General features: G+C 40.0%; 1 protein-coding gene and 1 long non-coding RNA gene across 4 annotated transcripts in view; both read right to left on the bottom strand.

The window, feature by feature from the left end:
- BCL11B (BCL11 transcription factor B) overlaps window positions 1–25,642 on the bottom strand; it is a 94,838-nt gene that overhangs the window by 12,401 nt on the left and 56,795 nt on the right. The window lies entirely within an intron of this gene.
- LOC146544343 (uncharacterized) lies at window positions 16,981–21,596 on the bottom strand. The gene is made up of 2 exons (XR_014883751.1): window positions 21,401–21,596; window positions 16,981–20,778 (listed from the first exon to the last, which is right to left on the bottom strand). It is a non-coding gene; the product is annotated as an uncharacterized LOC146544343 (long non-coding RNA).

Consider the following 25,642-nt stretch of genomic DNA (forward strand, 5'->3'; position numbering starts at 1 on the left):
TTAGAAGTTCGGGAAAAGTAGAAACTTGGAACCTTTAAAGAAAGGACATTTTTTATTGGAGCACTCAGGAACAGACGTGTATCTGGTTCCCACAGTCTTTCTACCAATGTTACTTTCTTCTCCACCACTCGATTTTTAATGAGCATTTAAATAATTACTTCTTGTTATTATGACAGTTATTCTAATAATACCAATAAAGGCAGCATAGATGCTCCATAAAAAAACACACCTCTAATTGAATTATTATTAAATTAAAATGTCGTAATTGGGAATACTAGTTTAACAAGTCTCCTTATAAGATCGACTGACGTTAAAGAGAAGTGCATTAAATACTGGAAAGATTTAGTGTTTCACTGTGAAGAAAATTTATGGTTCTGTGTGGTTTGACAGGTCACCTAGAGAAGGGCCAAATATTTTCCAAGTGTCAGTTGTGTGGACTATACTGATTTAACTGATGCATCATTGGGTATGCAAAGACACTATAATTGAGTGCAAATATAGATGAACGCTCCTGATTTTGAGAGTTTTGCCCTCCCTGCACTCTCTGGAGTGTTAGGACGTGCTGCTACCTCCATTTCACAGAGCAACTGGCAGTCTTCCCAAGAGACCAAGGTGTTAAACAGAGCCCATGTCTGAATGGGGATCACAGCTCTCAGTTCTATGACAGTCATTAGTTTTAAACATCAAATACAAAGGAACCATTTCATTTTATACTTCATTTTAATTTTGTTTTGATGGCAGCACAAGCTGAAGATGTAAAACAAGCACAACTCCTCTATTCATCCCCAGAGCTAACACAGTGCATACATCTCTACACTGCCTTTTCTAAAAAAAGGGCTTGAGAACGTCTTGCAGCACTTCCTGGTGAGGGTGACAGGGACTACCACCAACAATTCATTAAAGTAAGCATCAACTGGTGGCAGAAGTTGGTAACAATTCATAAAGTAAATATCAACTGGTGGCAGAAGTTGGTGTTTTGTAACTTAGCAAGACGCCTGCAGTCTCACAACCTAAGCACCTCCAATTCTCCACTCAAATAAGCAGCCACACTCTCTTGTACACTCTCTTGTAAAGCTCAGCCAACCTGAAGTGCGTCTCAGTCAAGGAGAGGATAGAAAGGTTTTAGGTGCAAGAGCCCGAGCTGAGGGGCCATAGATCCTGTCATCATCTGGAAATGGGGAATCTCAAGACACGGTTGGTGAAAGGCAAGAATGTGACAGGGAAAAAAAAGTGAAATGTTATTAAGAGGTGGATGGAAAAGTAAGTGCCTGAAAGAGGAGAAGTAATGAGAAGTTCTGTTCTTCTCAGTAACAGAATCCTGTCTTACCCCATACTTGGCCCTGTTTTCTTGCTTTGACTTTAATAGCCTATCTCTTCCAGTGCCATCTTCAAGGAGAAAAAAAAAAAAGCATGACTTCTTGCAGTGTTCTTCTCCCACACACTGCCTATGTGCTTTGCAGCTTTCCCCATCCTGTTTCTTCCTTGACTACTGGGACTGCAAGTTCTCTACAGAGATTATGCAAAAGCTTTATGCCAAGAGCACCTACAAATCTCGCAAGACCCTCTTATTCCCTGCTCTAATTTTAATTAGCACTGTGAATATTCTTGAGAGCATTTTCCACCTGTTGAAAAAGATCTACAGTGTCACTGGTTGACACCCATATGGATATATACTAATATTGCATTAATATTAGTAATATGTTTATGTAACTATTTCTGTGCTAAGGCCAACTGCCAAGTTCTTTGCTGGATTAAATACTGCCCTGGTTTGGAGAGCCTTTTTTTTGCCGAAACCATTTGTGTTTTTTAGCGTTGAGGGCAGTGCTGACCATATTTAGGCAGAACAGAAAATTTTCTATTTATCATTCTTGTAATAACAAATATCTTTTTGTCAAATACACTATTTTATCATGAGCGGAAAACCCAAAAGATTAATTGCCAATTGCATTGTTGAGAAGTTACATTGCCATGCTGTTTATCTACAGCCAATCCTCTCACAATTTCAAGAACAAAGAGCGTGAATCCTTGAAAGATTGAGATATCAACCTGATGCCTGAATACTATACTCTTAGCCAAACTCTGATTTGAATTATCCTGCTGTGAATTCAAAGTAGCTCTGATGACCACCACTGCAGACATCTAAGTTTCTCCTCATAAGTTATACTAGATTATCACAAACAGGCATCTTATCTAGGCTTCTATGAATATACTAACTTGTGATTTCGTTTTCATTTAACTTTCCCCAGAAGCATCTTACATGTCCTCTCCAGCATCTATACTTACAAAAAGGGAGGATGCTGCAGGCTACAGCCATGCATGACTCAAACAGATGCGTCCTGCTTCTTAATGGACACAGGCGACCTTTGGCTGAAGATGTAGCTTGTGTTCAATAGCCCGTTTTGTATGAGACTTAATCATACCCCAGAACCATACTGCCAGAGTCACATAAGTGAGCCAAATGCACAGCTCAGTTTAATGTCTAGTGCATTGCAAAATGGCAATATTATATTTTTAGGTACAAAATGTCAATAGTCATTTTGGGCGACTTCCTTCTGGATGTCCAATTTCTCGTTCCTTAAAAGGGCTCGTGGCTTACTGAAAGTTCAGCCTACAGACATATAAGAAGTGCTTTTATTTAGTGCAGAAAAAGAAAGAGAACTGTATAGCAAAAAAACTGGAACTCTCAACACAGGGATTTTGGCCCAGAAGGGCTATTAAAATGGAAGATAAACATTTTTGTCATCTCAGAACAACTTCTTCTAATTGGTGTTAAATTCCAAACTACAAGGGCAATTTATAAAACGGAGAAAGAGAGAAGTGTGAAAAGTAAGGAGCAAACAGGAAAATCAATATCAAAAGATCAATAGTGAATGAGTTAACTTTTAAATAGCCCTTTGTGATACAGCTGTTTCAATTGACTCTACCTTTAGCATCTAAACAGCTTTGTGTCTTTCAGTTAGTTTCTTTGAACCTCAGACATTAGCTAGTTGATTGTGAGGATGCTTTACAAACCTATCGCATAAAATAGTGAAAACGATCAGTGAAAATGGGGAACATAATACAGAGGGGGAAATGTACCCACTGTACAGATGAAAAGACCCTGGGAATATTCCTGGCTTGTGGGTTTATATATAGGATCCCATTTACAGCATTCATGAAAAACCCTTGTACTGCTCAAGGACACTTTTAGGCCTTTTCTTTGCATAAGGTATTCAAATGTATTTGAAATAATGTCAGTCTTTTCTACAACATATGAAATATGCCAGCAGCTTGCCTTTAAATCGGTTTCCTGTAAGTAGTTTTGTTTGAAAACTGGCAAGTGCGGGGATTTCTTTTTTTTTTTTTTTTCCGCAGACTTTTCTAAGGTGCCATTTTCTCATCTTACAAGCAGGAATTCCGAGTAATCTGAATAAGGGCTTAAAGGAGGATACATAAAGGAAATTGTCCATGTCATATAATGGAAAAATAAAGAGTAAATTAGGAAACAATAAAATAAAAAAAAAAAAAAAAAAAAAACATAGGGTAAAAACAAATTTTCCTGTTTTTTTTTTTCTTTTTTTTTTTCCCCAGGCGTACTTCAGTCTGTTTTACTACGACTATTTCTTAAGGGTATTAGGTGTCTATTCATAGTTAATAAATGAAATAGCATTTTTGTTTTAATTCATTGCTTCTTTAATAAATGCTTACTCCCATCTCTGCTTCTTTAAATCCACAAAATCTTCACGTTCAATCCTAAGAAGTATTATAAAGGCTGTAAATCTTGTTTTAATGGAATGTACATTTAGCTATGAGGAGATAATTGACGTTATGGAGGGCCTAGATGCTGAATTATATAGGTTATCTAATACAAAGGGGACTCATTACTGAAGCACTACAAACAAGTAGTAATATATGTATATTGTTCTGAGTGGCGTTATAGCAAAAGTGTTCAGGTCTGCAGGGATTTATAAAACACAAGAAAACAGCAGACATGCACTTGTAAATTTGTCTCATTTGTCTCTGAAGTTAAAGGTTATTCCCTTGATCTGAATTTGTAATAAAAACATGCTAGACTAAGGTTTGTAGAGAATGTTTGAATATGTAAATTGTGTATAATGATAGGCAATTATAGGGTAAAAACTGGACCTTATGAATGTTACAGAATTGCATGGAGCATCAAAGTATTTTCCTTCAGATGAAATATTTATCTTTTATGCATGTTATAAGCACTTTTTCAAAGGTATTCAGCAACCTATTTGAGCAGAGAGTTGACAAAAATCAAACCATTACAACCGAGTAAGACTGTGGGCTTATGCGCAGGAGAAGGCACAGCTTTTTACAAAATATACATAATAAATCTCTTGAACTAATGGTTCCAGAGATGGATCCTCAAGGACAAGTTCCACTGATTTTCACTCCCTTAGATGAAAGCTGGTCAGATGTTTCTGCATTATTATTTTTTTTAAAGATGTGGGGGTGGAAGCGTGGGGAGGGAGAATAACTAGGTAAGAATGCGCATTTGCCTGGACTGATGCAATGAAACCCCATTTCCCTGTTATTTAGTTGGCTGCTGTTTTTAGGGAATAAAGAAAAAAAAAAGAAAGAAAGAAAAAAAAAAAAGAAAAAAAAAAAGATGCTGCATCAAGATAGGCAGGAGTAAAGCCGGGAGATGATACTGTAGTTTATGCTACTGAAGATAAGGTTTTCTCCTTCTCTGAGCACGACAGTCTGTTCAGGTTAACCAACTGCAGTGTTAGAATAACTCCAGCCGACTTGTCACAGAGTACAAAAGTCATCAGCAACTGAATGTTCTTTTCTGCACCGCAATTAAGACGAATCAATACGACGTGCCACAAATGGTATTTTACTCTCAATAAGAACTCGGGCTGAGTTTATTCAGAATATTTTAGCGCTTCCCCAGGGGATTTTGGTCCGACGCAGATGGCAAATAAAGTACTCAGCCTAGGGCTAGAGCACATTATGCTAATTCTAATGTCAGATGTACTTTAATATACAGCTCTATTTAATCACCCCATTATTTCACATTTCCATATGAAAAACCTGCGGCACTTCTGCAGAGCTTTCACTCTGCGACAATGCCAGCTTCCTTCAACTAGCTCGCTGCGGAACAGAAAAGGAGACTGGTCATTCTCGCCAGTCAAAATGTTACAGTTTCAAAGTTTCAGTATTCCTGAATTTAAAGTGGGTCTTCCAGCGCAATTAGCAAATCGCTCTGCTAGAATGCTGATACGCACAAAATGCTAAGGAGGTGTGATTTAAAAAAATAAAATCACAGCCTTCCATCCACACCTTATCCGCTTGCACACACAGACGTACACAGCACACATCTCTTGAATCTGCTTGAAGAGTAGGGATAATAAAAATAATGACAATATTTTCCCAGTGCGATTCAACCAATATTCTCAGCTTTTGTCACCAAAATAGTGCTATTCCTGGCTGGACGGCTTTCCTTACTTATAAGAGCAGACATGGCTGGCACAGCTGCCAACCTACAGATGTCTCGGAATAAAACCTTCCTTGTGTATCAATAATTTTTGCCTGTAACAAACTACACCTCTAATTAGATTTAGAAGCCATATACCTTCAGTGTGAGCCACTATCCAAATTATCTTCAAACTCACCTTTATGTCACATCTTTTGTGACCACAGAATTTGAGTGATGGATTTGAAGGTAAAATGATTCCAAACTGGATTTACTGAAGGAGAATCTCCTACGGAGCTGCTTTTGGGTTTTTTTTTTTGTTTGTTTGGTTGGTTGGTTGGTTGGTTGTTTTTTTATGTTGTTCTTTTTCAAGCCATCAAGGCATTACATGAGCACGCAGGGAAAGCAGAAGCAATCTTTGGAGCTCCTCTTCAGCATCCCAACTTTCCCTTCCTAAGGTGCTGTGAAGGTCCCTTAACACAGTGTTTGTGTACAATCACAAGTGACCTGAGTTGCACAGTCTCAATAAAACCTTCTTCCAGTTTGGTATAACTGGGCCTCCATGATAACCAGTACCGTACATCACAGGTAGCCAGGTCAGGGCTGGATTATGCCAAGATGCTGCTTGAGGACTGCATGAAGCTTAAGTCAATCAGTTTTCTAATCATGGCAGTAACCTACAACATATTTCACACACACACACGCACAGAAGTCTATTTAGAAAAAGACCTACTTTTTCCTCCTTCAACCACCCAATCTGAATCCTTTAAAAATTGTTCAGCAAAGCATGCAGTAGCCAGCACCTGGGGCCAGACCTCACCTGGTTTCACTGTTATGCATCAACATTTAAAGATACAGAACTGCACTGCTGTGCCTTGACATGGCATATGTCGCAACTGCCATGTCCTAATTTGATCACAGTGGATGATATCCTCCACATTCAAGGCAGAAATGATTATATTTTAAGTAATAATAATGTAGATAATATATAAATATATGTTTTATAAATATACATATATATCAACATATATACCAATGTGTCTATGATATAAATGTAGGTAATAGAAGATACATGATAGAAGATAAATACAGATATAGATATAAAAGTGATTTGCTCTGTGTAAGAATGGCTATGAATATTGCACTGTGCCTAAAGGAAAGAGAGGGGCTGAGTACAGGGCACAGGTGCATCCTTCTCCAGCTATTCCAACTGGACTTTCACATACATAGCTTGATCCTGAGGGAAGTAGATACAACAGTTTCACCCTTTGGGAAGTTTTACTTCAATAGGAAATACAGCACAAGCTAATTTAGTAAATTAGGCCAGCTTGAAGGTTTGTTAAATAGCGAACATCTCATCCTGAATATGAGCAGTTAGATTCCAAAGAGGAAGAGGAAACAAATGTTTCATATCCTATTACAAAGCCCACTAAAGTCAATGTGAATCTTTCCGCTAACTTCAATGGGCTCCACATGAGGGTCTTCTTCCTCACTGGGATTTGTTAGTCTCAAGACACCATCTTCAATGTAGGGATAAATCTGGTTTGTGGTGGTGGAGTTAAAAGAAGAGAACTGATTTCACAGCAGCTGTAAGCCTAAGGAACGCAGATGTAAATATATTAGAGGAATAAATGGAGACACAGCTAGTAAAGTATCTTTTGTATTTTTAGTTAAAACAAACAACAAAAAAAAGTTGAAATATGAGAAATACATAAACTGAAATTAATCCTTGACAACTTGGCTGTTTTTTCTTATGCTGATATTAAGTTTTTTGGAATTAAAAAAGAAAGAAAGAATAATAATAATTCTCTGCATATCTATCCTATTTCTGTACCTCAGCTTAGATAAAGGAACTGCATTTTTAAGCTCTGTTATTAAGAATTCTCTGCAAAAACACTCTTTGCAGAACATCTATTTAATATCGTATTTATTCTTGGCAATAAACAAATTTGTGAAATCCCATTCAATTATAGGATTTTTTTGGGTGCCAGAATGTCTGCACACACATCTTACACTAAAGGGCTCCAACAGAACTCAGAGTCCCATAAAGAAAAACCCAGACAGGGTGAACAAAGGAGAAAAATGTGTAGAAGCTTTTAAAGTCTAAATATTAAGGGAGGGTAGTGATGTCAGGGGGCACTGCTGGAGAAAGAGAAGTATGAAATAATACTTCATATGAAGAATAAAACTCATCCCTTACAGAGCAGGCATCTTGGGGATTGCTCTAGATGAAGCGGTTAAAATGCAATCTATGACTATGAAGTTACAGAAGATGAATATACGATCGTACTTCCTGAAACATACAGATAAAAATACAATTTTTTGCTCCTTAAATAGATGGTGGTTTATGCCACTCTAACACTGTGCAAAATAATGCCAATATTGGCATAAAAGAAGATGCTAAAAACTTCACATTTTATTTCTATACAATTCAGATTGATCACCTATGAGAAGCGTAATTAAACAATGCTAAGCATCCCAACCCCTCTGAGAATGCACTGCCTAGAAAATATTTTTAGAACAATCACTGTAGTAATTCTTCTTAGTTGTAGAAACACTCCAAATCAGAAAGTCAATTTTTCCTCTATTTGCAGAAGTGTGCTGGTTTTCACTGGAAAGGCGCCTGTGTTTTGTTTGGCTGCTGTTCATATACTGCCTTGGCAGGATTTCCTTGGATTGCTTACAGTGAACATTGCTCTTGCATACAGTAGCACTCCCATTTTAACCGTCCCAGCCACACGTTTTCTAATAACACGCGGAGAGCTGCAAAATCCCTGTAAGCACAGCTCTTTAAAGCAGCAACAGAAGGGAGTGGGGGCGGAGGGCTGGAGGGGCGAGGCTCTGCCCGTTCGAAATGCAGCGCTGCAAACAGAGGATAGTCCTTTTTAAAACAACCAATGTGAATTGTGTTTAAGGAGTAGCTTTCCAGGAAAAGAAAAAAAAACATCTTCGAGAAGAGGGCCTGATTCAGCTGATTCACCAAATCTGAGCCGCGCTGGCTGGTCTCCGTGCTGTGCCAACTTGGGTCCTGAGTTATGTTTACTTTCCTTCTTTTTAATATTTTCTCTTCACTTCTGAGGGGGAGAGAACTTACTAATACCACATGTTAGAGCCCCCAGACCTAAGCATCTTCCTGACATGGCCAAATTTTGCACGCCACTCGGAGTACTGTGGGAACCAAAGGAGTGGCCAAGGCAGGGCATCTACATGGCCAAAGCAGTCTGGAGGAACAAACGGAGCATTTCTACCTATGGCTAGTGGAGAGAAAGCTGGTAACAAGCCCGTTATTCAGCTCCGTGCCCTTTACAAATAGGGCCGACTTGTTCGGGGCCAGCTGCAGCGTGGCCCCCCCCACACACCATCCCGATCACCACACTCGCAGCCCTGCTCCGATTTGCATCTCCATGCATCTCATTTCTCGTTAAGTAAGTTGATTAATTTGGGCGAGGGAAGTTGCCATTCAAAAAAAAAAAAAAAAAGAAAAGAAAGAAAGAAAGAAAGAGGGGGAAAAAAAAGAAAAAAAAAAAGAAATTTCCACTGGCATTATTTGCACCTTTCAAAACTCGCCGACCCCCCGCCCCCGCTTCGCACCTCGCTTTCCTCCATCCCTTTCTCCCCCTCGCTGCCCTCCCACTCTCCCTCTTTCTCCCCGTTGTTTACAAAGGTTTCATTATGTTTTCAACTAATCAGAAAGACCTACTAATACACAATTAACATGTGACTACAAAAAAAAAAAAAAAAAAAAGCTTCCAGAAGAAGGAAAAGTAATTAAGTAGAGAATGCTTTTCAGTAAGTGCTCGCTTTAACCCATCGTCAGAGAACAGACTCTAGGTTAGTCCACAATGGATGGAACAGATGCCAAGGGCGAAATGTTAAAAGCAAATAAAAAAGGACATTATTTTCTTTGGGAATAATAACTATCAATGCCACAAAAATGAACATCAGACTGCAATTGTTTTTATCTGACCTCTTCATTTTTTCTCTACTTTTCCAAAATGCCTTTTCTGCACATTTCTTTAGAATAAATAGAAAAATAAAGGTGTCATTAATAGCATCTTTGCTTCCAAAGTGACAGGAAGCCAAAAAATCAAAATTGCCATCAAAATGGTGCAACAGTGGATTAGAAAGATTTTAGGCCTAATCACACACATAAGCTAAGCTCATAGAAAAGTCAGGAATCCTGCCCAAGCAATGACGAGGGGCATCAAACCGTCTGCAAGTTGTGCTGGGTTATCACAACATATAAACACCCTGGGAGAGAGATTTACGGGTTGTAGTGTTTGCAGCATCTCGGTTATTAATTCTACGTCTACCTTCTGACACAGTCCTCAGTGTGAGAGCTGCCACACAGATTGGAAGCCTGAGGATGCTTGCATATATAGAATTTACATCATATACACTAGGTTGCTCCAAAAGTAATGCCACCTGTTTATTACCATGAAAACTGTAACAGATACAAAGACTACAATAACACCATGTGATAAGGCAAATTCTCAGCTCCAAAACACTATTTTTCAACATAGTCACCACCATTAGCTGTGCATTTTCACTAGCTACGAACAAGAGCCTGCATGCTGCACTCCTTAAAATCTGTTAAGGAGGAGTCAGTGAATGCCAATAGGTGCCATTTTTTCTGCATGGAGGAATTCAGTGACACACCTTTGCATCGTATGCACTTCCACATCAGACACCATTCTGTCAAACTGCCCCTCTGCTGCCATCTGTTACACAGCAACAAAATGGAATGGAATATTGGTGGGAAGGTTCAGCCTCTACTGCCATTCCACCAACATCTGCCTTTGACGTTGTGGGCCAGCTTAATAACATAGGAGGCATTACTTTTGGAGCAGCACTCATATATATATATATATTTATGCACATGTATACAGAGAGAGAGTAAACAAAAATGTTATCTAAATGGTTACAACTTATTTTATTTTAATTGAAGTATTGTCAAAGTACATCCAAGTACTCCCTGGGTTCTAGATGCATTCAGCCAAATTCCATGGCAATTTTTTTTTTCCCTTTGGAAAAAAAAATATATTTTTCAAAATGTCTGTCCTTGGAACAGAGCATTTGGGATATTTTTTATTTCTCCCCCAAGTAAATTCTTAAACAAATGGACACTTAGTTGAGTATCCTGAAAGCCAAATTCAGCAAGGAGTTTCAAACAGCACTTTGGTCCCACTGAAATCACGGAGGAACTGCAGGGTGCTGAGAGGAACAGGTCCACCAAAGCCACAAAGGAGCACATGAAATAACAGCTCCTTTTCCTTAAATTCCCCATCCCAATGAATTTTTATTCCAAACTACATATCACATACAGAGAATTTTTTACTATCCAAAATCCCATTAGTTTCATTGGCACTTTAGGTAATAAGATTTGCATGGTAAAAATTCCATTTCTATTAGATTGGGTCCATAGGACTCACCAGCCTGATATGATTGTCAGAGGAAAGGGAGGATCTGTGGGTTTGTTACAATATGAGGATTTGTCCACGCAGAATTTGGCACCAGTTTAATCAAAAGGACTCACTTTAACCAGTACAAACCCCAGTGTAGCCTCTATTTCTGTCAGCTTAAAACTGGCTGTATTCGGAAATTTCTCACAGTAAATTTATATAGATAGACTGAAACAGGTCAGCTAAACTGAGGTGACAATCAATTAAAACAATCTATACCCAGAAGTATTCTGGATTATCTGTCTGAAAGACCCTTTTAGTTAAACTACAAGCTAGAAAAGTTCACAGGTTTTCCTTACTCAGCCTCCCACCTCCAAGCAAACAATGATTTAGAGCCCTGCAGCACCAGGGATTGATCAGACCAGATCAACCATCCACCAACCTACCTCCCTGATTTTGTCCATTCCCTTTCTGAAGATGTCACCTTTACCCTCTGCAAGATCCTGTGGCCATGAGTTTGACGTCTTGGCAAGGTGAGAGAGAAAAGCTAGCTCAATCTTAAAATCCTTAAATCTGCTGCAAGTCTCCTGGAGCACTTAATGAGATGCAATGCCAAGAGGAACCCAATCTCGACAGCAAACCATCACAAAATACTACCTAGCAATAGGAGCAGCAAGATCCAACTCTGTTTTTACTCGGCTTGTTCTTCAACCAAAGTCTTACCGATTCCACAGATGCCTATCTGCTAACTAACAGCTGAAGGAAAAATTCAGGGTTGGGAATAAGCCAGATATGGCAGCTCCTTCTCAAATCATCCTTCCTTGGACTTCCTTGTTCTTGATTTCTGACCTACTAAATCGATTCCTGCTCTGTTCCTAATCTAGGTTTAATGTCTAATCCAGGTTTAACTGTCTCAGACAAAGCAGATATATTCACCAAATGCTGGAAGATGGGTTTATAAGAACGTTGCTGAAACATTCTTCCATCACTTAAGAACACTATACAACCTGAAAATCAGTCATGGTCTGGAAGTATTTCCTAATGTTCATTTCACACATCATTCAGTCTACCCTTTATTCATAGCTGTAGCTCGCATTCTGAACATGCACCTGGAGCTTAGCATCAGGCACATCTCGAAGCCCCATCACTTTCATAGGCATCCTAATCTCATAGAATCATAGAGTCATAGAATGGCCTGGCTTGAAAAGGACGATAAAGATCATTTAGTTTCTATCCCCCTGCCATGGGCAGGGTTGCCAACCACCAGACCAGGCTGCCCAGAGCCACATCCAGCCTGGCCTTGAATGCCTCCAGGGATGGGGCATTCACAACTTCCTTGCACAACCTGTTCCAGTGTTTCACCACCTTCTGAGTGAAAAAATTCCTCCTAATATCTAACCTCCCTCATCTCAGTTTAAAACTATTCCCCCTTATCACTATCTACTCTCATGAACAGTCGTTACCCCTCCTGTTTATATGCTTCCTTCAAGAATTGGAAGGCCACAAATGAGGTCCCCCTGGAGTTTTCTCCAAGCTAAACAATCCCAGTTCCCTCAACCTTTCTTCATAGGAGAGGTTCTCCAGCCCTCACTCCAAACTTTCTGGAAGTGGAGGGCTGAAAGGAGTGTCAGGCTCCTGAATTACTCCTGATGTTCATTGTTATCTGAATCATACCAATCTACTTGCTCCTTATTTATCTTGCTCATATATTTTTAGTTCTTTTCATCTTTCCCCATGAAATGATCTTGCCAGCATTTTAATAACTTTTGTTGTTCTTCTCAGAATTACCTCCAATTTGACAACACCATCCAATTAGCAAGGTGCACAGAATTATGCACAGTCTTGGGTCATTGTTTTGTGTCAGAATAGTTTTCTATTTAATGTCTTGCTGTAGATCATTCTAACTTCAGGTATGCTGTGGGACTGAACCTGGCCTACAGCTAGGTCTGACTGAAGTCTGTGAATGGGGAAATGAGGGCACTTTCCAGAAATTAGTGTTGTTGTCTCTGGATCAAATAGTAATCAAGAGCATTATCTGGCTGACATCCCTTAGATGAGAGAGCCAGGTGACAGAGGGCTTAATTGACCACTTTAGTCTGGACTGTTTTGCCTTTATCAATCTCAGGCAGATGCTTAACTTTACTGACAAGTTATTTTCTAATCAACATATCACAGCACGATGGATTTACAGAAAAAGTCCAGAAAAGTTTGCGGATATAGGATGTAAAACAAGTGCCTCAACAGGCAAGGAGCAGAAAGCATCAGGCTGACTTGCGGCCAGAGTTTGGTGGAAGGCACCAGATCAGCATCCAGGAGGGTATGACAGTGACAGACAGTTAGGATATCAAGGAATTGTTTGGGTGCCTCCCTGGGGTACAGCAGGAAGCAGTGGGATTTAACTGGAGTAATGATGGTGTAGGGTAATTATCAGTAAAATGCATCCTAATTTTAAGGCTGACAAATCCTTAAGGACCAGTTTCCTGTTGTCTCAGATGAGGAGAAGCACTTGATAGCACACAACAGAAATTATGTTGCACCTTCAGAGTCGAAGCAGCATTATATAACCAGCATTCTGTGCTTTTTAAATTCGTGGCATGAATCACAAAAATGAATCTAGGTGCTTCAAGCATCAGTGTGAGTTCCACACTCATGAACAGACTTCAGCAGATTCTGTGCCATACGAAAGCCACAGCATTCTAGAAATGGGTGTTATCAATATCAGTCACTAAGCGACCGGGTCAGAACTGTTAACATCTCATCAGTCATGCAAACTGCACATCTTTCCTAACACCCACCTAATGGATTTACTGCTAGGGTACTTCAGTTCTTTTGTATTTTTAAACCAAGCTAATTCACATACTTTAGCATTTATTGTATGATTAAAAATATATGGCATTAAAAATGTTTTTCTAACTTATTACAAAATACATATGATTTCTATTTACGTAGGTCACTCCAAAAGTAATGCCTCTTATTTATTACCATGGAAACTGTAACAGATACAAAGATTACAACAACGCTGTGTGATAAAGCAAATTCTCAGCTACAAAACACTATTTTTCAACATTGTCACCACCATTAGCTGTGGTGCATTTTCACCAGCCATGGACAAGAGCCTGCATGCCACATTTGTAAAAATCTGCACCAGCAGAGGTGACCCACTGTCAACATCATCACTGCTGTAATGCACCACCCTCAGCCTCACTGTGCTCACATCCACTGTTTGGTCACACAGCAACAAAATGTAATGGGATATTGGCAGGAAGGTTCAGCCTCTACTGCCATACCACCAACATCCACCAACATAATAACATAGGAGGCACTACTTTTGGAGCAGCCTTCATATATAGTGCTTATTACCATCTTTTCAGATCTAATTATGTGTCCTTTCTCAGACAGATGACTTGTTATGCAGACTAATTGATTCAATATCACACCTACAATCACAAGGTACTTTTACTTAAGCTTGGTCATTTGGACCTATCCACAAAACATGTTCATCGGGTTTTGCTGGAAGGGACTGGGGTAAACGAGATGGTCGAACACTTGAGTGTTCAATATTTATACTTTTGTCAAGATGGATGAGGAATAGATAAATCTCATGTATGTGCTTTGTCTACTGAATTTAGTCACGTGGACTGTGCTCAACAGACCCATCAAATTCAAGAAACACATACCCAAGTAACTAACAATGTAATGTAATGTATGCAGTATAGCAGGCATGCAGACAAGTCCTAAGTTTTTGGGTGAAAAATGTGAAGTTTAATGGTGACAAAATGAGCCACACTACCCATTACCCCAAAGAAGTGAGGTAAACACGAAGGGTCATTGAAGTATTGAGAGAGACAGTAAAATGATTTTTGAGAAGCAGATTGAGAAATATCAGTTTCTAAAGCCAGTTCCTCCTCTCAGGAAGACTCCCTACATTTAGTGGCCTTCAACTCTTCCAATCCCAAATGCATGCACAATCGTTCCAAGCTGCACTTTTTTATTTGAAAAAAAAAACACAAAAAAAACAACCTGGAGTACTGCATAAACCTTCACAAAGAGTAAAGTGGGACAGAGGCATGAAAGATCCCCTAATTCTCTAGCCCTCAAATCATGAAAGGGGACTTGCATCTTTTCATTCATCAAATCAAAGAGGACTTAAATCAAACTGGTCAGTCCTGCTTCAGCCTACAGCCCTGACCTTCCTCAGAGGTTCCAAGTGATTTGTCACATCTCTGGCACAGTGTGGGGTGCTCTGAGAACACAAAGTACAGCTGGTGAGGGCTGGAGCAGTATTTCACATGGCTCCTCGCTGCCACTTCTCCCTCCCCTGGTTCCACCAAGGCGTTTGTGTCAGGCTGCTGGCAGCTGACCGAAAGCAGAGCAAGTCCTGCTCTACCCCTTTCACCTACTCTGACGCTGCAGGGAGGACAGGCTGTGCTCACAGCATGCAGGATTCCAGCAGAATAGGGAGGAGCTGGGAAGTGGCACAGGGCCGAGAACAATAACCAGAGAAAAGGACCATGAATTTCCACTGAAGCTGTAGTGAATCAGAGATCTGAATGCCTCCCAGCATTACCAGCTATTGAGGTGTTTAAACGCACACTCTAGTTTCAAATCTCTATTTGGGTTTCCTATCTATTCCTAATTATAAATTAAAATATTCTTCCCTCCTTTGCCAACTACCCCCTTTTTATCAATCTCTCTTCAGGTGGCTTCTGTTTAACTTCCACTGCTGAAGTACCATTCAGAAACTAAGCAGACCAAATTTTGCCCTACAGTAAATCTGCTAGAAGCTTTTAGCAGAGATAAATGTAGCCCTGCAGACACAATACAGTGCAACAGAGTGATGTGAGGAGAGATCTGATTTTCATTACTATAAGAATACAGACAGTGCAGTTATGTGGTGATTATTATATAACCCACATCTCCATAATGGATAAACAGGAGTTAAACTTGTGCACTTAAGTAATAAAAGGTTTACGAATGGGCCTCTTGTATTAGTGTAAATAGTCTTCTCTATTTTATTAAGATCCATTTATTGTATGGTGTACGGAGCTAATAAGCAATCTTCAGTTGCCACCTCGTGTGTCTGCGCTGCATAGTACAATTCCTCCTAGATAAATATCTCGAGAGAAGCAGGAAAACAATTAAAACTAGAAGGTAATAAATGATGAAGAAGCCTATGAACAGCATGCTGGCCCTCTTCCCAGTCTTCATTCATGCATCAAAAAATCCCATAGCTCTGAGTCTTTGAGAGGGCAGCTGGTCAGTAGGGATGTCCACAGTAATATAAATGGGAATTAGATATGATCAAATGTGCTCATTGCATTTTCAACAGCACATGTAATCTTCTCCCCCTTCCCTCCAGTTCCCCCACCTCTCAACCTGCTACCAGAATAGATGACAAATGATCCTGTATCCAAGCAACTGAGCAATTGAAAAGTTTCAAAGTTTCAGTACATGATAATTTAGCTATGATCATTTGGCTGATCAGCCTCTGACTGAAGACGCCATCCCTGTTTTCTGTGTTAAACACCTTTTCTGTTTCCATCAAATAGCTGTACCTTGGCAAGGGTTTGCAGAGGTTGGTGGAGTCAGCATGTTGTCCTCTGAGCTTAGCAGCTCTGTTCATTACTTTTGCTCCCTGACACATGCAAGAGGGTGATGACTGCAGAGGAAATGAAGATACATCTACTTGACAGTCACCTGCATGGCAGCGATGGAGTCAGCCCAGTTAATACAGCCCTGGTGGATACTCCATCAATGATACATACTCCAGTGACACTTCACCCCCCCCATGAGTGCTCATGCAGAGTCCAGTGGCAGCTACACTCAGCACAGCTTAATCCACCACCATTATTTTATTTCTTTGCATACTGCAATAGCACTATTTAAAAGAATTAACTAATGAAAACATTTTAAAATATCTAAATCTTTTTCATGAGTCTATTCAAACTGAGTAGCAATTTACACTGGGGGCGGATTGTGAGATAATTGATTTTGATGCCATCACGTGTGCCCTTGCTTTAGACACAGGACATATAACTCACGTGCAGGTCAATTATCTTATAGTACAGTCCCCAGTGCCAGTGTCTACGGTCTAAAAAGATTCTTTGCTAGATAAAGTATATCACTACCACAAGCTGGCAATTGTTTCCAAACAAATTTAGTGGTAAAATTGAGTTTATTGCCTCCTCACAGATAAATGGGGATACATGAATGTATAAAATAAATACAGTACTTTTTGTAGTTTTAGTACAAAAGTAGTATACTGAATGCATATCTATTTGTACAGGTCTGTCTGTAACACTCACCATTATGGTATATTTGATATAGATGTAGGAAAAGGTATAGCAAGGGTTTTTAACTCTTGCATTGCGAACTGTAGAAATTGGCAGATAAATGGATCCTTGCTAAAGACATTCAGCTGAACACATTTGAGTAAACAAGAAAATAAATGTCTTTAAAATAAATGCAGCCTAGAAAATATATATATATATATATATATATATATATATATAATTCTGAGCTATATTAAGCCTTTTCAAATCCTTGTATATCCTGGTGATATTTACTTAACATTCACATATCATCCACGATTGTTAACTAGCCACCGCAGATGAAAACTATCAGTAATAAAACTTAACCTTATTAGGTTGACCTTGGATTAAGTTTTCTGGCTGATCACTGAATGAGGGTGGTCAGACAAGTATTTGTACATCTCCATTTAGCAACAAGAGCCCAGAAGAAAGTGGCATTATTCTAAAGAAAACTAGTCATAGGTAACTAAACCCCCCACAAAAGACTTGGCAAGCCACCCTGAGATCATGCTGCCAAATTCCAAAGAGGGGTGAACGCATTCCAATCCCCAGAAAGCATTTGTGATATGCTCTTTGGTGAGGTAGAAGTCTACTATCAGGCAGAGAAAATTGGTGAAAACAATGACATCCTTACCAGGCTGGTGTTCTGAGCTGTGCATACAGGTAAGGGGATATGGCAGGAAAATCAGTCAGCTTATCAGTCAGAAAATATCATGTCCTTTTTTTGGGCCCATATCCTTGGTACCTCATATGCATGCACACTCCAGTCTCCATTTCTAACCTCCATTTCTGACCCAGGTGAATGTTGACCTTACAGCTTACGCTTCCGTTGTTTTTTACCACAAACCCACAGAACGTAGCCTCATCCATTTGAATATCAAGCTTCCAGTCACAGCCCCACTGAGTGATTTGCCTGTGGGACCAAGATGTGCCTCAAAGTGAAGACAGTGAAAGAAATTAGGAAAATTATCTTGAGCATGTGCATCACTGGAAAGCAAAATCAGGCCTGTGTTCCTTTTCTAAGTCAGGCTTAAAATCAAAGAGCTTCAATTATGAAAACACTCACTTCGGGAAATTAAGAGGTTAGTACAGCTGGAATTTTTCATCACTGCTGCTTAATGTAGGTTTATTGAGTACTTTTAAGTAGAGAAAAGAATGTCCATCAAAGATCATCTCCAGTATGTAGGGCTTTAAACCTGGAACTATTGCCATGCTCTTCAGGCTGAATAATTACAATTAATAAAAATCACCCTCTTCATCCATGTTAGAATTACTGTGGCCATGGATAGTGCACATATGCTGGAGGGATTTCAGGAGCTCATCAACTCTTCCAAGAGTAGCCCTCGCCAGTGCACTGCTCTCACTGAATTTACATCTCATTGCATGGGGCAGCAATTAACAAAAACAAAAAGAAAAAAAAAAAGGAAGAAAGAAAAAAAAAAAAAAAAAGGCAAAAAGAGAAAACCCCCCTCCAGATCTTGTGAACTAAGAGAGTGCAAGAGGCCAGGTCCCTGTAGAGTCTGGCTGGTTTAATAATACTGGTAAGAAAACAAGAGTGGTAAAAAGAACGATCAGAGTGTTCAAGAGCAACGAACAGAATATCAATCACAGTGCAACTGCCAAAACGCTGCCCGTTCTCCTCCTCACAGAGCCACTAACCCCGAACACTTCGCTGCAGCAAAGGAGCGGCTTTAATGAACTGCACAGCCAGGAGCATTGCCACGGCAGGACTCATGCAGACCCTGCTCTGCAGCAAACCAGCTCCCCGGTGAGATGGCAGCCCCAAAGCAGCGCTTGCAAGAGGCAGAGCCATGAGTCCACCCACTCCTGTTCCCTCTGCTCTTCTTTCCCTGGGGGAATCCCCAAGCTGAACTGGGGGAGAAATGGAGGATGCCCTCCTGCTTGCACAGTGGTGTTGGCAGAGGCTTCACCTTCCTTATAAAAACAATTTGGAGGCCTCCATGGATGCTGACTTTGTTCCCAAGACACCTTGCTGACCCTCAGGAACATTGACAAAAAAACTGCCCCTTGGCAGGAGCCACAGTGCAAGGATTTGGAGCCAGAGAAGCAGCTCAGTGTGGGTCACTTGGAACTTCCAGCACCTCAAGTTTTGCTCCAAAATGTGTCTTCCTCAGTTTGAACGCAGGTGACCAGTGTGCCCTATGATTGCTGTTATGATGCTCGATTTATGAGCTGCTCAGTGTCCCTGAGCAGCCCTGTGAGCTGCAGGCTGAGCATCAAGGCGCTGTCAATTCAGTGTAACACAAATTCTCACTGTGGAAAAAGATTTTGCATTGGGCTATTGTTCACAAAACATTATTTGTCCAAAAAATAAAAAAATAAAAACAAACAAACAAAAAAAACAACAAAATGAGAACATTGGAGATACTTTTACATGATATTTTTCTGGTTCCTGAAAATGGGAGATAATGAATAAAAATGTTCATTACAAAATTATTCACTTTTCTCCATGATTCACGTCCCAGTAATTACCGTGACCAGCCTAATAAAAACTGCTACAAAACGAAGGTCAACTAGCAGTTAGAAGTGTTCATTTTCATTTCAATGTATTCATCTCTGGCTCCTAATGGCCTCATTTTCTCCTATGCTCTTTAATAAATACCACTGAATTACAGGTTAAATAGCTAAATTAAATTATTGCAATTACAACGTGCGGAGCACTGAAACTGGTTTACCTTTCCCAGTTCAATTAGAGGGGAAGTTTCAACAGCCTGAGACTCCTGATTGCTGTCAATATTCTGAATTGCTAGGAATCTTCGCTGAAGGCCAGGTTATTTGGATACAGATCAGCTAATTTCTGCACTCCTCTTCCTCCCCTTATAGAGAGGAATGACTTGAGCGCTCTCAGCTAAAACAAAATCAAGCAATCAACGTGTTTTTGGGAAAAGCCACCACAATGCATAATTAATTCTTTTCGACTGAAAAGAAGGAAGACTTGAAGTGGCTCAGGCTGAGGGAGAGGATAGGAAACGACAACCTTCTTCCTCTAAAGGAAAGGCAAGTACATTTTAATAAATACGAATGCTTAACCTGCCATCGACCCACAGTTATTTTACATGTACAAATTAAAGATGTTCTTCATTATTTAAATATATTCCAGCATTTGTTGATGTTGCCCCTTCCACAGGCTTAATTATTTAACATCCTGTTATAAGAATGAATATCTTAATAATAAGGACTGTAGGAAGTGAAATTAAAAAAATAAAAAAAATAAAAAAAAGTGTTTTTTTTTTTTCCAAAAGATCCCAGAGCATGCAATGATATTTGTTGTGGAAGAGCTCCCCCTTACTTCTTCACTCTCGTGTTTGCAAAAAGCACCAAAAAAAAAAAAAGCTATCGAGGATGGGTGATTCTTTCCTGCAGTGATAACAGGACATGAAACACAGGCACATTCACACACAGATAGAACGAGACAGAAATATTCTGACTTCTCAGGGCTATTGCCATTTCTAGCATGAAGGGGAGAGGGAGTCTGTTTGACTTCCACCAGAATCCACATGTTCAAAACCACAGGTTCTGCACTGCACTTAAACAGAGAAACGATGCAGACTCCGTGAGGAAAGCAGGGTGGACCACGCAGCTAAATCACCTTCAGGCTTTGATTTTTTCCTCCTTAGGATACCTAAGGGAAGGTGTGAGAAAGGGAGTCACTTTTTGAGGAGCCACATTAAAATGTCTCTCCAGACAAAGTAAAAATATATATACTCACTGAGGTAATTGAGAGCATATACAGAACTCTATTCTTTTATTATCCCATCTCTAATAAGGCTTGTCATTAAAAGCATTTAATTCCTGGTAATGTCAAGTGGATGTAAACAAACAGAATATGGCCACTACGCTGAACCTCAGTAGATGACTGACACGATTTCTCGAGAAATAGACACTGATATAGACACAACTGACTTCAAAATGCCACCAAATACTCACACAACTGCATCAAAGCAGTGAAGTAGAAATACAATTTTGCCCACTGTATTTTGGGCTGGTGCTTTTTGGATGCACATCCTGCTACAAAATAGCATTAAGACTCACAGTATTGCACAGGTGTTTGTTCTCAACAGCTTGAGCTGAACTGGATCCCTATCAGATTTTCTATAAATGACAGACCTCACTTCTCATGAACCTGAGTGGACTGACACATATGAATTACTAACAGAAGATTAAATCTGCAAAGATGTAACTTACAGTACAGAATATTGTTATGAACATACTTAAACAATGCAAGAAGTAATTAGTGACAGCACCTTGAGTCTTGAAGGATGGGAAAGTACTCCATAGATCTTTGGTGCTCACAGCAGAGAGGCAGAAGCACAAACAGAGAGAAGGAATTAGCATCAACACTACGAAGTCTTCATTAAGGAGAACTAAAAAGCTCAGTGTGAAAAGAGGAAGAAGACAAGGAGTTCTGAAAGTGTGAATTTATCAGACTCATCCTTCTAAGCAAACCTGAAAGGTTTGATTCTCCACCCACCCTTCCTCAACCTGAGAGCAGGGTTCATTTCACATACAACCTTGTGAACTGAACCCTGCAGGGCTTGAACAGTTCTAGCCAAAACTGTAGCAATGGAAATGAAATGAGTGTTTCGTGATAGCTGACAAATTACGTTACATCTCTCCAACTGTGAAGTGCATTCACTCTGCAAGGTATGTTTGCACTGCATTCCTCCCAGGGCTAAGAGGGTACCCGTAGGACCTCAGGGCTGAGTGACCCTTATCTGGACTTTCAGATCCTATTTGGAATCCACTTGGAACACTCAGGGCATGAAAGAGATAACTGGAAGGCTTTTTTATGTCCTTTACATTAGAAAAGGTCTTGGAGATAACTGTACCAAGCAAGTAACGTAGTCAATGTACAAAGCCCATTCCTTTCTGCTGGATACCATAGATTCTTACAGATTTGACTTATATGGTTAAAGTTAGAACAAGTTGGATGACTGGATTAGACCTGCTCAGAACACTTGTAGCAAAGCTTCTTGACAGCTAAGCTGCCCCTATTCAAGAGCTGAGTTTCAGTGAAGTTTCATCAAAAAGACTGCAAGAGAAAGAAAGAGAGTTGTCTAGTGATCAGGGACATGTTCTGGCAGTCATGAGACCAATATTAAACTGCGTTTATCAGACTGAAGTTGATATGGAACAAAGATACTGAAATAGCATTGATATCCACCTAGAAGCCATATGGACTGAACTAAAATATCATGATTTTGCCTAACAAATGAACACAAAATTCCATTCTCAAAAATTTTTAAGTTTATGTTCCATTCCAGGAGAAAGGAAAACACCATTTGAAATTGTAATTTATGATGCAAAGCAAATATATGCTATTCTTCTCAGTTCTTAGGATACAAATCCACAACAGAAACCTGACAGAAGTCACCATGGAATTTTCAGTGAGTCATATAAGCCACAATTTCACACTCAGATCATTCATGTTTTGTTGTGCTTTTCTTCCTCAGAGCCCCAGCATTAGCAAGTGAGAAAGTAAAGGTATGTGAATATTTCTGAGCAATTTCAAGCTTTCGTATCACTAAAAAGTTCAAGTTTACTCAGCTAGAAGACAAGCAGAAACGAATAATAGCGCACTAGTAGCAATAGGCAATAAAACAAAATAATGTAAGATATATTTCTGTAATTCTTTTAACTGTAGAAACCAAGAAAGCACAGACAACTTGGAAGCACTAGCTAGTGTTATCTTCTTTTACACCATTTTTGTTTCATTCTGCAAAGCACAGTTTCTGCTAAATTAGTGTGAAGCCTCTATTACACTGCCCAGTTATAAAGATATCAGCTTGCTAAAAGTCACTCCTTGTCTGATGGATGAATTGCCACTCCTTTCCTCGAGGGGAAGGGAAAGGGCAATATCACCATACTTCACTACTGAGATCTCTACAACCTTCAGGAGACTCCAAACCAGCCTCTCAAGGCCAGTGGCAAACTGCATCGCCTGAGGGAGTAGTAGTGATATAGTCAAGAGACTTCTCCAGGGTTGACAACTGTATCACAGAAGTCAGATGCAATTATGGACTGAAGCAGCTAGCAGTAAGGGGGATTGACAGTGACCAAGAGAATGGAAAGAACTATGAGAAAACAGACCAAACATTAGTAATGCAAAGTCCTTGCCTTGATTGCTAAATCTATGCGTTACACAAAGGACCTCCTTTGGCAACCGTTACTCAAGATGAGTAACGTTTGCTCATGCTGACTTCAACGAAAATTAAGTGCCTGAGAAACTGCTACCTATGGTGAGGAAGGGTACATCTGCATGAAATCTGGCAGGCTGACAAAGGCTCACCCTGCCTGCACTCCAGCCTGGCCAGATTCAAGCCAGCACCGATGCAAAAGACACGTAGTTGTGGTTACAACGCTGAACCCGAGCTAACAAGCCCTGCAGAGAAACAGGGCTTGGGCTCCGCATCCTCACTCACACAGCTGTATGGCTTCCGCTGTAGGGCTGGCGTGCACCCAGTTGGCTTGAAGCATGGGCAGAACAAGCTCATGTCTGCTTGCAAAATACCGCGCACACCTACCTTAACACAGCCTTGACTTTCGCCAAGAGGTTGAAGAAGTGAAGAAATCCCACATAAAGCAGCCGTTCTGGATTCTTGGCTTCTTCAGAAAACAGAGATTCACACTGTAGAGCCAACCCTCGTTTGCTTTCCTAGTGGGTTCCAGATATCAAGTGCTTTTTCTCAATAAGATAAAATAAATTGTACTTAAATCTTTTACTTCCCCCCTTTTTTTATAACGTATTTCACATGTTTTCAGCTACAGTAGAAGTTAAAAGCTGAGCAGATCCCATGCTTTGATCGGAAATGCTCCAGTACCTCCATTCACATGTTTTAGCCCTCCTAAGTAGTGGAAGTTTAGATGTACTTTGCTATATATTTCAATTCTGATTACCTTGGGCCAAAATAGCCTTATTTCCTCCAAGATAACTTCATGACTGCTGACCTAGATTATGGGGCTAAACCAAAACAAAAGCAAATCACTTTCAACCATATAGTCATTTTTTGCCCATTGTTCATGTAGCAACATGACCACAGGAGATGTCTGAAGGCTGGGAACTTACTAATCAAGACTGCCCCCAGCCCTGTTTTTTCCCTGCCTTCAAAATGTTCATATTTACCTGTGAGGGCTGATTAGGAGAAACCACAAAGATGAACTATGCTACATAATCTCAGACAAGTTGTAGCATTTTTAAGGATCGCTGATGCATTTCTAAGCTACCAAGAAATTGCGTCTCACAGAGCAGAATAGTGAGAAAACAACAGCCTTTATGATGTCTGCACAGCTTTACTTCTTAGGAATCTACCTGTCAACGTGATGGTCACTAATCATAAATAACAAACCTGGACGATGTACCCTGGTTCTTTCCAGTCAGTCCAGATTGCTACACCCATTGCCAAAAATAATGACTAATGAAAAGATTAAGAGGGATGGGTAGTTGAAAAGCAGAGACTGCAAAAGGAGTGACACAATACTGTGAAGTATTAATTCTGTCAGGCAGCCTGGCACTGATTTAAGCTTTTCTCTTAGGAAACACAGTGCCAATCCAGCCCAGTCATTTGATTACACAGGAGAGGGAATACCTCCTTGTAGCAAATACTTCATCGCTGTGCAGGAAAAAGTTAAAGACATCCGGAGGAACAACAGCAAAACAATAAAACGAGTTTGTGTATTAGAGCTTAAAAGTGGAACTCAGGCAGCAAATTACAACTGAACGAGAAATCCACTCTTGCTACTTGCGGTATGCAGGCATAAGAAAAGAGAGAAGTGAGGCAGGCGCATGGCAATGGCAAAAAAGTGCTGGACTGTGCCAAACCATCTCTTACAACCCTTGCCAAAATGCCTTCCTGTCTCCTGAAATACAACTTAATGGCAGTCAGTGAACAAGAAGCCTGATCTATTGCCCACAGAATCAATAGTAATTGATTTTTCTGATAACTCCCATGGACTTCGTCTAGGTCTTGCCCTGAAGGAGTTCATTTCTTCCCTGGCTATTCAATCATATTTCTTCCTAGAGCGGATCTCCAAGGGCTGAATTTCTCTGAATATATAAGTTCTATTCACAGTAATCCTGTTTAGGCTTTTGCATTGCTTTCTATATCTGCATACCTGTTTGCCTGAGATTAAGCCTCACATGTTATTAGCCCTTACACATCCCCACCATGGAGACACACTGGAGGAAAGGCAGCTGACCTCGTTCATAGAGGGACAGTGTGGTAAGGGCAGCAGCAAGAAGCCCCAATTCCGCTTCCTTCCCAGTTCAGCATTTGAGCTGCAGATCTATTCTTGCTGTAATGACTCAGATTTTATTGTTTATTGTTTGCCTGCTCTTCAAATTAGAAGTGCTCTGGGCTCCTTGGGATGAAAGGTTCCAGCTAAGTGCATATTGCTGTTGTTGTTGTTATCATCATTAAGATTATTCACAAATAGAGGTGTCAAGGTAGATTCAGAACAACTTCTGCTGAGGCTCATATATCTTCCAG

This window comes from Meleagris gallopavo, chromosome 5 (assembly GCF_905368555.1).
Source record: "Meleagris gallopavo chromosome 5, MGAL_WU_HG_1.1, whole genome shotgun sequence".
Taxonomy (NCBI): Eukaryota; Metazoa; Chordata; class Aves; order Galliformes; family Phasianidae; genus Meleagris; species Meleagris gallopavo.